This window comes from Pleurodeles waltl, chromosome 11 (genome assembly GCF_031143425.1).
Source record: "Pleurodeles waltl isolate 20211129_DDA chromosome 11, aPleWal1.hap1.20221129, whole genome shotgun sequence".
Classification (NCBI taxonomy): Eukaryota; Metazoa; Chordata; class Amphibia; order Caudata; family Salamandridae; genus Pleurodeles; species Pleurodeles waltl.
The window spans coordinates 932,892,117-932,905,259 of NC_090450.1; the positions used below are offsets into that span (position 1 = coordinate 932,892,117).

Below are 13,143 nucleotides of genomic sequence, written 5' to 3' on the forward strand. Positions count from 1 at the left end.
ACTTCCTGGCAAGACGTGCTTCAGCAATACCTGATCCCCGATGGTGAGGTCAGACGGAGTGGCTTTCCTGCTCTGGTTGGCACGTTGATTAGCTGCACGCCGCTTCTCGTGAGCTTGGTCTCGAACCAGGTCGGGAGGGTTCCACGAGGAGTGATGTGGGATAGTGTCCATGGAGGCCCTCCCAAATGCAATGTGACTCGGCGCCCTGTTTGTAGTGGAGTGGGGCGTCTGTCAATAATTGCGCAGAAACAAGAAGATGGCATAATCAACCGCCTGATCACCAGCAACAGCAATGCGAATCACTTTATTCAGCGTTCGCATGAACCTCTCGTCCTCGCCGTTGGCCTGAGGCCATCGCGGTGTGATTCGTTGATGACGAGTGCCAGTGATACTCAGGTACTCCGCCAACTCCTGGCTTTGGAATGGTGGACCATTGTCTGTTTTTATTTCGGATATCAGACCATGAGTAGCCATGGCTTTTTCCAGACCCGATATCACAACGTCCGCCGTGAGGGCCGGAATGATCTCCACCTCGGGGTACTTGGAGAAATCATCGATGAGGACCATGGTGTGACGGCCATCAGGTAAGCTCCCGAAATCAAGGCTAGCGGACATCCAAGAAGGACTCAGCCTCGATAGGGACGGGTTTGCTCGGCTCCCCAGTGACCTGACACCACACACATGATCTCACCAGGTTCTCAACTTGTTCGTCCATGAGGGGAAACCAAACCTTTGACCGCAGGCGGCCTTTTGTTTTGACCATGCCTTGGTGGCCGTTGTGTGCCAACTCGACGGCTCGGGTGGTGAGGGATGATGGGGTGACCTGCCTGTTCCCTCTCAGTATGCATCCTTTTGCATCAGTTGTGAGCTCATCTCTGACATTGTACAGACTTCCTATGACGCGCTGGGATCCTGAGGTCAGCAACTGTAGTTGTCTTTTCAAGATATGCCACTGATTGTTCCTCATCGCTACAAGAACCTTTTGTGGGCACTCATCTCGAGTGGCTTGCACAATCTCGTCCAACGACATGGGTATTGGTCTGGACCGGTCTGTGACGTACCTAACATCCTCTTCGGTCTCTCGTGCCTCATCAACCTCTGTGTCCGAAGCTGCTCGTGGATGTCTCGACATGTAGTCCGCAGGGTTCTCAGTCTCTGGGCGGTACTCCAATTGGCAGCGATAGTCCTGCAGTTGCAACATCCACTTCTCTATTCTCGGCGGAGGTTTTGAGGCAGTGCCATTGAAGAGGTGGAGTAAGGGCTTGTGGTCGGTGGTCACAATGAATGGGCGGCCATAGACATAGATATGGTAGTGCTTGCATCCCCAGTGCACTGCAATGGCCTCCTTCTCTATCTGAGAGTATCTCTGTTCAGTTTTGGTAAGTGACCTGTTGGCGTAGGCGACTGGGGACCACATCCCTTCTGCTTGTTCCTGTAGTAACACGGCACCAAGCCCTTTTGGTCCAGCATCAACGGCGATCTTTGTGCTCCTCTTTGGGTCAAAATATCTTAGAGTGGTTTCGCTTTACAGAGCCTCCTTGATGGCTTCAAAGGCCGTTTGTTCCGCTGATTCCCACTTCCATGGTTCAGAGGCTTTTGTTAATCTCCGAAGTGGTTGGGTGAGGTTGGACAGATCTTTGATAAAGCAGCTGCAGTAGTTGACCATTCCTAGGAAGCTCCGTACTTCCGTGGTGCTTGTGGGAGGGGGTGCATTCTTGATGTCATTCACCTTGGCAGGATCTGGGGCAACGCCATTTGCTGAGAAAGTGTAGCCGAAGAACTGTATCCTATCCTTAAGGAACTCGCATTTCCGGCTGTGCAGGGTTAGTCCAGACTCCTGGATGCACTGTAGGACACTCTGGAGGCGAGAGTGGTGTTCCGCGATGGTGGGCGCATGGACGAGGATATCGTCGCTGACGTTGATGGTTCCGGGCAGGTCAGCTAGCAGTTCCTGTACGACATTTTGGAACACCTCTGCGGCACTAGATATCCCGAAGTTCAGTCGCTTGTACCTCCTTAGCCCGACGTGTGTGGAGAAGGTTGTGATGTAGCGTGAGTCTTTCGCTAACATCAGCTGGTGGTATCCGGATCAGAGGTCTAGCTAAGAAAACCACCGAGATTCGCTGAGCTCTCCCAAGATGTCATCAATTGTGGGAGTCCGATGCCTTTCCCGTTTGATAGCGGCATTGGGGAGGCGCATGTCCACACATATGCGGACTTCCCCTGGTTGTTTGGGTTTACGCGCTACCACAATGGGTGAGACCCACGGTGTGGGTCCGGAGACCCTTTCGATGATACCTGCCTTTTCAAGGTGGTCCAGTTCTCTTTCCACTTGGGGCCGGAGGTGGAATGCGACTCACCGGTGCCGGAGGGCTACTGGCTGTACCGTCTCATCAATATGGAGTTTGATCTTGCGGTCTCGGAGGCATCCGATCCCTTAAAATATTCACTCATATCTCGCTAACAGGTCCGTTATGGATTCTTGATGAATGCTGAATTCGAAAGTGACTATCGCTAGTTCTTCGGCAGCTTTGCAGCCCAGCAGCATTCCTTGTCCTTCTTCGGTCACGTAGACCTTTGCTGGGATGGATCGCGATCCATGGGTGAGGGTGGTTCGGAACATACCCTTCAGGGCCAGTGGAGTGTTCTGCCCATACTCGTAGACCTTTACATTTGCCTTAGTTAGCGTTGGGATTGGTATCATCCGGCAGTGTTCTTCTGCTGCTAGGAGGTTGATGGATGCTCCTGTGTCCACTACTGCAACTGTCTCGTGTGTGGATCTGACACCTTGGCAGTTTTGCTTGACGAGAGTTGGTGTGTTTGACTGTGAAGAGAGAGTGAACTACGTGTACCATAGTCTTGTCATCGTCCATGTCACTCCCATGCTCTGACTTGTTTGATGCGGCACTTCCTGCTGCGGTGTTGACTGACGCATTTCCAGTTCTGGTTCTTTTGGATCTGCAGACTTTTGCTAAGTGATTTGTCTTCCCACAGCTGGAGCATGTCCTGCCTCTTGCTGGGCACTCCAATGGTTTGTGTGGGACTCCACCACAATACCCACATTGCCTTGCTTGAGTCTTGTTCGGCCGTTGTTTGGGTTTGCTCGTGGGTATCGTGATTGCGTTGGCCGTCTCTTCTTTTATGGGTCACTGTAGGGCTGCCTCCATGTGAGATGCACGGGCTCGTGACAGCTCTTCCGTGCACCCCATTTGCAGGATGTCCGGTAGAGACTTTCCAGATTCTTCTAAGATGCGTTCTCTGAGCTTTAAGGAGGCACATCCCTGGATAAGTTGTCCTCTCACTTCTTCTGTGTCATCATTGAACCGGCAGGTGCTGGCTAACTCTCTCAGCCTCATGTGGAATGCGTCCAGTAACTCTTCTGCTTGTTGTCTGGCCTGCCTGAATATGAATCTCTCATAATCGGTGTTAACCATTGGCTCGAAGTGCCTATTTAATGCAGCTATGAGCATCGTGTGCGTTTTAGGGGCGTCTTCCATGAGGTTTTTGGATATTTTATATATGTCTCTTCCTCCTATATGGATGAGCATGGCGCGCTTCTGGTCATTCGCTACCTTGGTGGCTTCGAAGAAGAGGAGTACTCTTTCCACCCATTCTTTCCATTTAGGGGCGTGTGCAGAAGGGGCCCCTTCAACAATGAATGGCTCTACCGGAGGTATGGCAGACATAATGGCTGGTTGGACTGGGGCAAGACCACGGCGTCAGACTGGTGTTTTTCTTACGGGTATTGGCAGCGCTGTAAGGTGGTGCTGATAGGCTTCGTACCGTGGGTACGGGGTGCAGAGGGCGTCAATGTACTCACTGTTGTTTGAGGTGCAGCAACCCGTGAGATATGGGTGTCAGCTTCGAGAGGGCTGGCCGTGTAGATGGGATCCTGTGGTTCAAGGAGTCCAGAATCCTGCACCAGCATTCAGACGCCTCGGGGAGTAGGTTATCAGGCCTACACCCAAAACGGCACGAGCACGGCATGGTAGGCGGCTGCCGCTTTGGTGTACCTGGGCCGTGCGAGATATTGCACCTGCCGCACGAGCACCGCATGGTTTGCGGCCGCTGCGGGGCAATTCTCGTGGTGTGGAGCCGCCCTCCTCGTCGCCAGTGTTATGTCGGACGGTCGGTGAATGACCCCGACAAGGCGGCGCAACGGCGCAGGGTAAATAATGTGCACAGACGCTGACTTGATTGTTAACTCTGCCGTGTGGTCGGGTCCAGCCTAGGTAGGCGTATCGGCGGACCGGCGGGTGCTCTACGATCGCGGTGCCGCTCCCTCTGCCGGCTCCGACCAAGCCACCTTTATTTTATACTCCCGGGCCGGAGACCTCGGGGCAAACCATAAACACCTTAAACAGAGGTAATCTCTACCTCTTACATCCGGGGACCTTCCAAGGCGAACATGCTTGGATACTCCCCTTTCGCCAGAAGGTGTCGGATGGCCGGTTGCGTCACCGACCAGCGACACCAAATCCCTCAAACACTGACAGATTTTATCCCCCCCACATCACTCTGGCACTATGAAGAACTAGTTCTTACGCGACAACACAGCCACCAAGCTTTCACCAGGTAACGTTCTCTGATACGTGCAAAAAACACGCATCATGCCGCTGCTAAGCGCAGCGTATTGATGCACTCTTCCTAGAAACCATGTCCTTGGCCCGGGAGGCAGCAGAGCGAGATTACAAGTGTCGGTCCCAAATTAGGCCTTCTTAAGGGCAGCTTTATGTGGAGCTAACAGGAAGAAGGTGTGACCAAACATTTCTAGACTCTGTACTCTACCTATAAGCTGAAAAAAAAAAAAGGTTGATTTTGCAAGCTTACTAATATAATCGTTATGGTAATAAATGGCATCACTACTATGGTGTGCGAAAGGCAATTTTTTTCCTGGGAAATTGCGTGAAAAATGTGTGAAATTGTCCTTTCATAATGATGCGTGAGGTGTCTGTATTTTGTATACATTATTTTACAAGAGAGCAAATGAAAGTTGTGAAATGCCGGCAGGAGGCTGGTTCAAGCATAAAATGTCCCTCGTTGAGACACTGTGCAAAATAGTATCCACTGGTACTATGCAAGATTTTTTTGTGTAAGTTTACACTCCGGAAATAAATTTGTTATGTGAAATGCCGAAACAAATTGTACATTTTGGAATTGATGAACAATTTGGCAATTTCACCAGTGACCTAAAAATTTCACTGAGACGTCATAATCACATTTATCACCTTCAACTTGACAACGATAACCAGTCGCGACTGGCTACTGAGAAAAGTGGCAGGGTGGGGGCAAAAAAAAATAAGAAAAAAAAACACTTACCTTAATCAACCGCTGCTCTCTGCTACTCCAGGCACAGGCTCCCAGCCTGCCCTCCGGGCAATCATGACGTTGCTCAGAGCAGCGTTATGATTGGTTGTAGTGCCCTGGCTGGGTGTTCCAACGCAGCCTGGGAGCCTGGGCTTGCTCTCTCCAACCGGGCAACACAGTGACGGGCTGGAGAAAGCCCTTGTGCGCGTGTGTGTTTATGTGCACTGAGGGGAGTGTTCTCTGCACTCCACTCAGTGCTCGTCACCCCCCATGACTCCGCCCCTTTAAAAGTAAAACGGCAATTAACAGTCTATTATCGTTTTATCTTTAAAGGTTTGTAGCTGCTATTGCTGGTTGGGGGGGGAGTTGGAGGGAGCGTTCTCCACCATAACAGGGGAGCCGCCCCTGACGATATCTCAGGAAATTTGATATGGCCCATATCAAACAAACAGAGGTTACTATGGTTCACCCATATTAAATGAGTAAAACTGAGCATCGTGGCCAGCCTTAATCTCGATAATATTGTTTCTCAACACTAAACATACCAATGATGCTCGGACAAAAGATCAGGATTGCATGAACAAAAGCCACGGGCTACTGGACGGAAGAGAGTGGCCAACCACAAGCAGAGTGGATGACCACAAGCAGAGAGGCTGCCTGGCACGGTCTGTAGTGCATTGCCACCCCATCAATTGGTAGAGCTGCCACTGTTCCACTCTGGGCTCGTGCCAAACCCCACAAGCCAAGCTCGGACATTTTCTGAGGGTGACAAATTATCTGTACCAAGGCCAAGTGGATTCCTTTCAAGCAAGCCAGTACCAGCTGACATCATCTCTGGGTTCTGCACTCACTAGCTCACTGTCTGGAGGTGGCCCATCGACTTCCACTGAGCACAATGTTGATTTGAAAGAACTAAACTGAAGTTGTTTTGAGATTTTTATTCATTTAATGTTGTGTAAGCAGCTTCTGTTAATAAACAAGGAAAGCACATACATTTCCGCTACCTTTCGTGCCAGTGGTTTTTCAACTTCGTACTTTTATTTTAAATGCAATATACAATGCCGCAGAAAAGTTGCTGCCTAAAAAATAACTGTACTAAAACTAGAACATAAATAATAGTTAAGATAGAGCTAAAAAACTCACGTAGGACTTCTCAGATCTGAAATTAGTATCAGCATCTAGTAGAACATGTAAAAAGCGAAGCCCAAATAAGCTTAAAATGGTTGTATATAGCACAAGCCAGCTCTGCCCAAGGAATAATAGGCTGAGTGGATTACGAAGAGGGATATTACCCCATGCATATTCGAAAGTAGTTTATAAAAGAAAAAAATGCCCAAATCTAGCACTGAATATGAAAAAAGGCTTTAGAAAACGTTAACTGTATATACAAACGGCCTAGTGAGTAGTGCGGGGTTTACTCACTCACGAAATCCCCGTCGCCTTATCTTGTCCACCATCTCAGCCAACACTAGACAAGTGCAACTTTAAGGAGGAGATACAGCTGGGTAATCAACACAGACTTTTGCAATGCTTTAACTCGTTTTTGTTTGTTTTTTAAACATTTATGGAGCACACACATCATTGTTGCTCTGGACAGTCAACAGGACAGTTTAATCAATTACTTAAAAAACAAAAAAAAATTGCATATAAAAGTCTTGTGCACGTACATTGCGACTACAAGCAACAAATACTGTTACACTCTATCAACAGACGGCCTATAGACTGATATCTCAGTCAGTCATTTCCGTGGACCTTTACATTTCCACAACAGACACTGGATGATCACAGCCTTCTCTACTGATCTCTCAATTGATTACTCTCTGCCTCAACTGATTACTCTCTGCCATCTTCTCGATCTTTTTCTTTCTTCCTGGGCATCTGCGCAGACATGGATTCCAAGCTGATCTCTTTATCTCATGATACAGAGGTAGAAGATCCTCTGGAACGAACTCTGATCTCTCTAGGTTTGCTTAATCTGGAATAGCTACGGGATCAGATGCTGCAGTTTCATCAAAGAACTGTCCTTATGGGCCACACTAAGAATGATGTCACAATATATCTCAAAACCCAAGCAGATACTATCTATCAAACAAACATTCTAAAAGGGATGTTTTGTTGTTTAGATATGAAGGGCTGGGGTAAAGATTTTTTTCCTGCACTGGGCAACCCCCCTTCATTTCCATACTTTTCACCATACAAAGGTTAATACCCCCTGGGATGATTCTCTGTATGCTTTGTTCTCACCATTATTATGGATTTTTTTTCCAAAAAAAAATCATAAAAAATAGTATACACTATATGGGACGCAAGATCACGACTGGAGCTATACTGCCTCTGCTGGATGGTACATCTTACTGCCAGCGCTTCTCTAATTCGCCCATTAAACCGACGTAGTGCACAAACTGCTGGCGGGGGAAGGGTTGCAAGGCCTTGGATAATCATGTATTTACCAGGCTTGCTAGGTGCTGGCATTGGTAGAGCTCAGGCTTCAACAGTAACACGTCACTGCCCAATGAATCTATAGTAAATTCAATATCTTACAGGTGCCACACAATATTTTTTCATTATTTTCAATTAATTTCCACCTAAATGACACACAGTGGCAACTTGTGGGTTAAAGGGCAATAGAACAGAAATGGTAGATTATTTTAGCAATGGGATTTTTTCCCTTATTGTTGTTACATGAATGTACGGATGCCCTCCTAGAAAACAGAACAAGGTCACTTAAAATGCTAATTTAAAGTAGCTTCTGTTTAGCTCATTTAACTCTGTCTTCTTCTTGTTCAGCCATGGTTTGTTTCACAACACAAAGCGCTTTCCTAGGAAAAATATTTGCAAATGAAACAGCAAGTTAAGGTCTACATTTTCAAGAACCGGGGAAATACTCCCAGTGGTGCATGCACGGACTTGTCTGCATCTTTGAAAGGGTTGGAAGGAAAAGTTACTAACCTGCAGATCTTAATTTGAGCCAGTGGTTTCCGGTGCACAGCACCAGCACTTAACTGTGAAAACCGGCATTTAAGACAGTTTGCCACATGATCGCACTGTTTGTCTAATTTAGAGAGCTACACAACAACAGTAGTTTATTAACTCAATATGCTTTAAAATGACTAATACCTGCCACCCAAGCCATTCTTGTAGATTTGGAGGTCTGGAATAGTCTAAAATGTCACACTTGTAGGTGTACAATGGTTAGTAGCTGTGTTGGTACACTGGCGGTGCTGGCAGGGACAGTGGGAAATGCAAGCTGCAGTGGCCTCCTGACGAGGGCCCTGGCACTTATGTATTTACAAATTAAGCACTGCTGACCTATAACTACAGCTCCCCAGCTCTAGTATTCGCTAATTAATTCACACGCTTGAATTATTGCTTCTTGACAGGCTGGGTATGGACGAGGGAAAATGCGGATATCATGCAAATCTATGAAAGATCCAATGCTGAAAAATGTGTTATTAATCTTTGGTGTGTTACCTATTGTGATTAGGTAACACTGCAGCCAATTAAGGGCACTGGTGAGAAGAAGAAATACGTTTAAATGGCAGATGGATTAAAGAAAGATGAGCATCATGTGCGAAAAGGTAAGCTGGGTGTCAATGCATCAGCAGAAAAGGAGGAGACAGACCGAGGAACAATAATTATCAATAATGGCCCGAGCTCTTACTTAAGAACATATTAAAAAAAGTCTATAAATTTCCAATTGCTTCCTGTCAGGCACTGGGGAAGCCGAATTTCTAGACTGTTAATGTTAAAAAGCAGCTCAGACAACTGATAGATTTGGGTAATATATTTACAAAATTGTTTAGCACTTACAGAGCAAACATTTCAACCTAATTTTTTTCTCTACTCTTAAAAGATAAGTGCTGTTCCTACTCAGCTCAATAGCACTAATTTATGCACCTTAGAAGGATGAAATGTCTGACCCAGGCCGGAGGGAGGGCCGGACTGACCAACCAATAACACTGGGAAAACCCCAGTGAACACTGGGACAACTGTCTGTTTTTCCGGCTTGGGTGGAATACGGGGATTGTGGCTTGTCCAGAGAAGAGAGGAGCCCTGACGTAGTGATACACTGCTTTTCAATAGGCACATGTATGATTTGCTGCTGCTGAGAAATAGTGCTCTCAGACACTGTGCCACTGACCGAAATGGAAGAAAATTTCACAAGATGTATTAACAATCTGCAAAAACCAACACTATAACCAGTATAGTTAGAAAGTTGCACTGGGAAGCTAATCACTTAGAACCGTTTTCTACAGAAATCTTTGTAGGGTGGAGAACGCCATAGCCCCTTGCTTCCCCTTTCAGTCCCCGTCCCCCCCCCCCCCCCAAGCCCATCAAATGTAATTGACTCATCTCATGGGTTCAATGTGAGGCTGGGTATGAAAGCATTTCACATGCCTGTTTAGCAGCCAGCCCCGCCTTAAGGGTTCAACAGTGTGAAACCACAAAATTGCAACTACGAGCATGTTTTAAACCCTTGTGTGCGTTGGATGGCCAAGAGCCATCCGGCTACAAGGTTGTCCTGCCACCCACTCAAGAGGGAATCGGTGGCTATCCCCCGTGGGCCTTCTTTTTCATCCCCCACCACAGACGACAGCGGAAGCAATTCTGCTGCCACACCTGACTCCCCCCCCCCCTCTCCCCCAGGGTGGGTTGGGGGGGCATCCGATGACATCAGCACACACCAACAACATTAAAAGTTGCTGGGGATGCGCTGGGGGCAGATCACCCTTTTTAATTAGCCCCATCTGCCCCCCCGCTTTCAAGGGGGCAGAAACCACTATGGCACCAGGGATGTTTATTTCGGTGATGTTGGCGAGCCACCTCTTGGGGAAGGGTTGCTCCCCTTTAGGGAATATTGAAATATGAAAATTACTGCTTTTAACCTTTGTCCAAGGTTACCCTGATTAAAAACATGTCATATTGCTGGGTAACCACTAGACAATTTTATTACACTTCTCTCAGTTGTGGATTCAACTCACCCCAAAAAAAATGCTCTGTTGTATTCAGGCTTCGAAGCACACCCCTGACACGCTAGGTGTCTCCGTGGGACCCCAATGATGAAGCATGGCACCAACTAGGTCGGTGGGTGAGGGGTCTTTTTAACAAAACCTAGGGGTGTTTTTTTCACAATTTGTGTGTTTGGGACATCACAGAAGTAATAGACTTGGTAGGGTGCTGGTTTCTTATTTAGGAAAAATCTAACCACTCTAGATATGTCTGAAAAGTAGACACCGAGGGGAGTACAGGGTGGAGTGCCTCTCGTGGATCCCAAACAAGATTTCTTACCCACAATGCCATGCAAACCTCGAAATGTGACTAAAATCACACATTTTCCCTGCATTTGTGTGCCATTTTGTTGGAGAAACAGAAATAAACCACAAATGTCCTATCATCCAGCGTTCCCCTTGGTCTCCCGATAAAAATGATACCTCATTTGGGTGGGTAGCCAAAGCACAGTCAACCTAAAAACATACAATAAAACCTGCCCTTTTGGACCCGATTTGGTTCCCCCTCAAACTCTTCACGTTTTTGGCCCTTCCCTGTCCCAAGCACTTGGCCCATCCACTCAAGTGAGGTATCATTTTTATTGGGAGGCCAAGGGGAACACTGAGCAGTAGAAAATGTGGGGTTCCCCACAGATTCTAGTGCTTTCCACCATAGAAATATAAGGAAAATTAATTTTTTAGAAAAATTTTAAGGTTTCCATGGATCCTGGGTGACAGATTCCTGTGAGAGCCACACAAGTCACCCCACCCTGGATTCCCCTAGGTGCCTAGTTTTCAAAACTGTACAGGTTTGCTGGATTTCCCTAGGTGCTAGCTGAGCTAGGCCCCAAAATCCACATCTAGGCACATTACAAAACAGGATCAGTTTTCAGTGGAGATATGTGATGTGTCCACGTTGCGTTTTGGGCCATTTCCTGTCACAGGCACTAAGTCTACCTACACAAGTGAAATACCATTTTTATAAGGAGACTTGGGAGAAATACAGAATAGTAGAACAAGTGCAATTACCAATTGTCTTTGTCTGCATTTGTGCCTTAAAAAATAAGACCGTGTGTAAGAAAGAAGTCATTTTGAGAAGTGTCCTCTAATTCTATTCTAGCATGAGCACCCACAAATTTAAAGATGTGCAAATAACCACTTGTTCTAAACTCCATATTTTGTGCCCATTTCAGAAATACATATGTTTCCTTGATACCTATTTTTCACTCTTTACATTTTTCCAAATAAATTGCTGTATACCTGGTACACAATGAACAACCATTGCAAGGTTCATCTAAGCTATTGGCTCTGGGTACCTTGGGTTCTTGCTGAACCTACAAGCCCTATATGTCCCGCAACCAAAAGGGTTCAATGGACGTAACTGTGTATTGCTTTTGAAAATCTGCCATAATTAGAAAAAGTTACAGATGAAAATGGTTGTTTTTTTCAACTCAATTTCAATATTTTTTTTAATTTGAATTGTAACTTTCTATTGGAAAACCTTGCAGGAGCTACACAAATGACCCCTTGCTGAATTCAGAATTTTGTCTACTTTTCTGAAATGTATAGCTTTCAGGGATCCACCATTGGTTTCATAATCATATGTAACCTCTAATTGGAAGGAGGTTGAAAGCACAAAAAACAGGAAAAATGGGCTATGTCCCAGTAAAATGTGAAAACTGTGTTGAAATTTTTTATTTTCTGATTCAAGTCTCCCTGTTCCTGAAAGCTCGGAAGATGGTGAATTTAGTAGTGCAAACCCTTTGTTGATGCCATTTACAGGGAAAACAGGTGCTTTCTTCTGAAGCACTTTTCCCTCCATTTTTCCCCAAAAATCTTTTGCTTTTTTTGCTATTTTCTTGGCCCCCTTCAGGGGAAGCCACAAACCCTGGGTACCTTTAGCATCCCAAGGATCAGCACTAGAAACAATGTCCGAGGCAGACGCGTATATTGACTCGGACCCATCACCAGCAGGTTACAGACACATCTACACATAAGAACAACAATGCTTGGAGTAATTTTGTTAATAAGCACTGGCAAAGCCAATAGGGCTCGCCTTAGAGAGCTACTGGCTTTGGCAGTAATTTTTAGCAATACTGTACAACAGCACGGCTGGAATATAATGCTGACAGCGGAGGGCGGCAGGAAGCAATGGTGAAGCAAACTGAGATGGGAGGAGGACTGGAGAGGATAGGGCAGCAAGCTGGCAACGGAGGGTGAGCGGGAGCAGCTGGTAATATAAGCTGGCAACTGATGGCGGGACTGCATTAGCACACAGACAGGAGGAAGGAGACGGGAAAACACTAGGACAAAGGAGGGTTAAGAAAGCGGAAAACAAAGGGTGGGTGGATCTGAGGCAACATATGGACAACAGAGGGTAGGCAGGAGGGGACAGACAAGCAAAAGGACAAAGCATGGATGGGCAGAGCTAGGGCTACATGGACATTAGTGGGCAGTGTGGCTGGACAAGCAAGTGGAGAGTGGGCGCGCTGCTGTGGAGCACACAGACAACAGGGGGTGGGCGGAGAGACTTGGGGAGCACACTGACAAATGAGGGTGGGCAGGAGGGGCTAGAGAGGCAAACAGTGGGTGGGATGAGCTGATTAAGTAAATGCACAGTGGAAGCGGGGCGGGTCTAGTTGGTGGAGCAAACATATAAGGGAGTGGTGGGGAAGCAACAACGTCAATGGAAGGTGGACAGGGAGGAAGCAAGAACGGAAACCCAGGGAGGAAGCAAGAACGGAAACCAAGGGAGGACAAGAAAAATGAACAGAGAGGGAAGTACATGACAGAGATAGTTGAGAAAAAAAAAAAAACACGCGTAGAGAGCTTAAACACACACAAAAAA

General features: G+C 46.8%; 1 protein-coding gene across 9 annotated transcripts in view; it reads right to left on the reverse strand.

The window, feature by feature from the left end:
* Positions 1 to 13,143, reverse strand: part of NCOR2 (nuclear receptor corepressor 2) — a 1,084,598-nt gene that overhangs the window by 600,475 nt on the left and 470,980 nt on the right. The window lies entirely within an intron of this gene.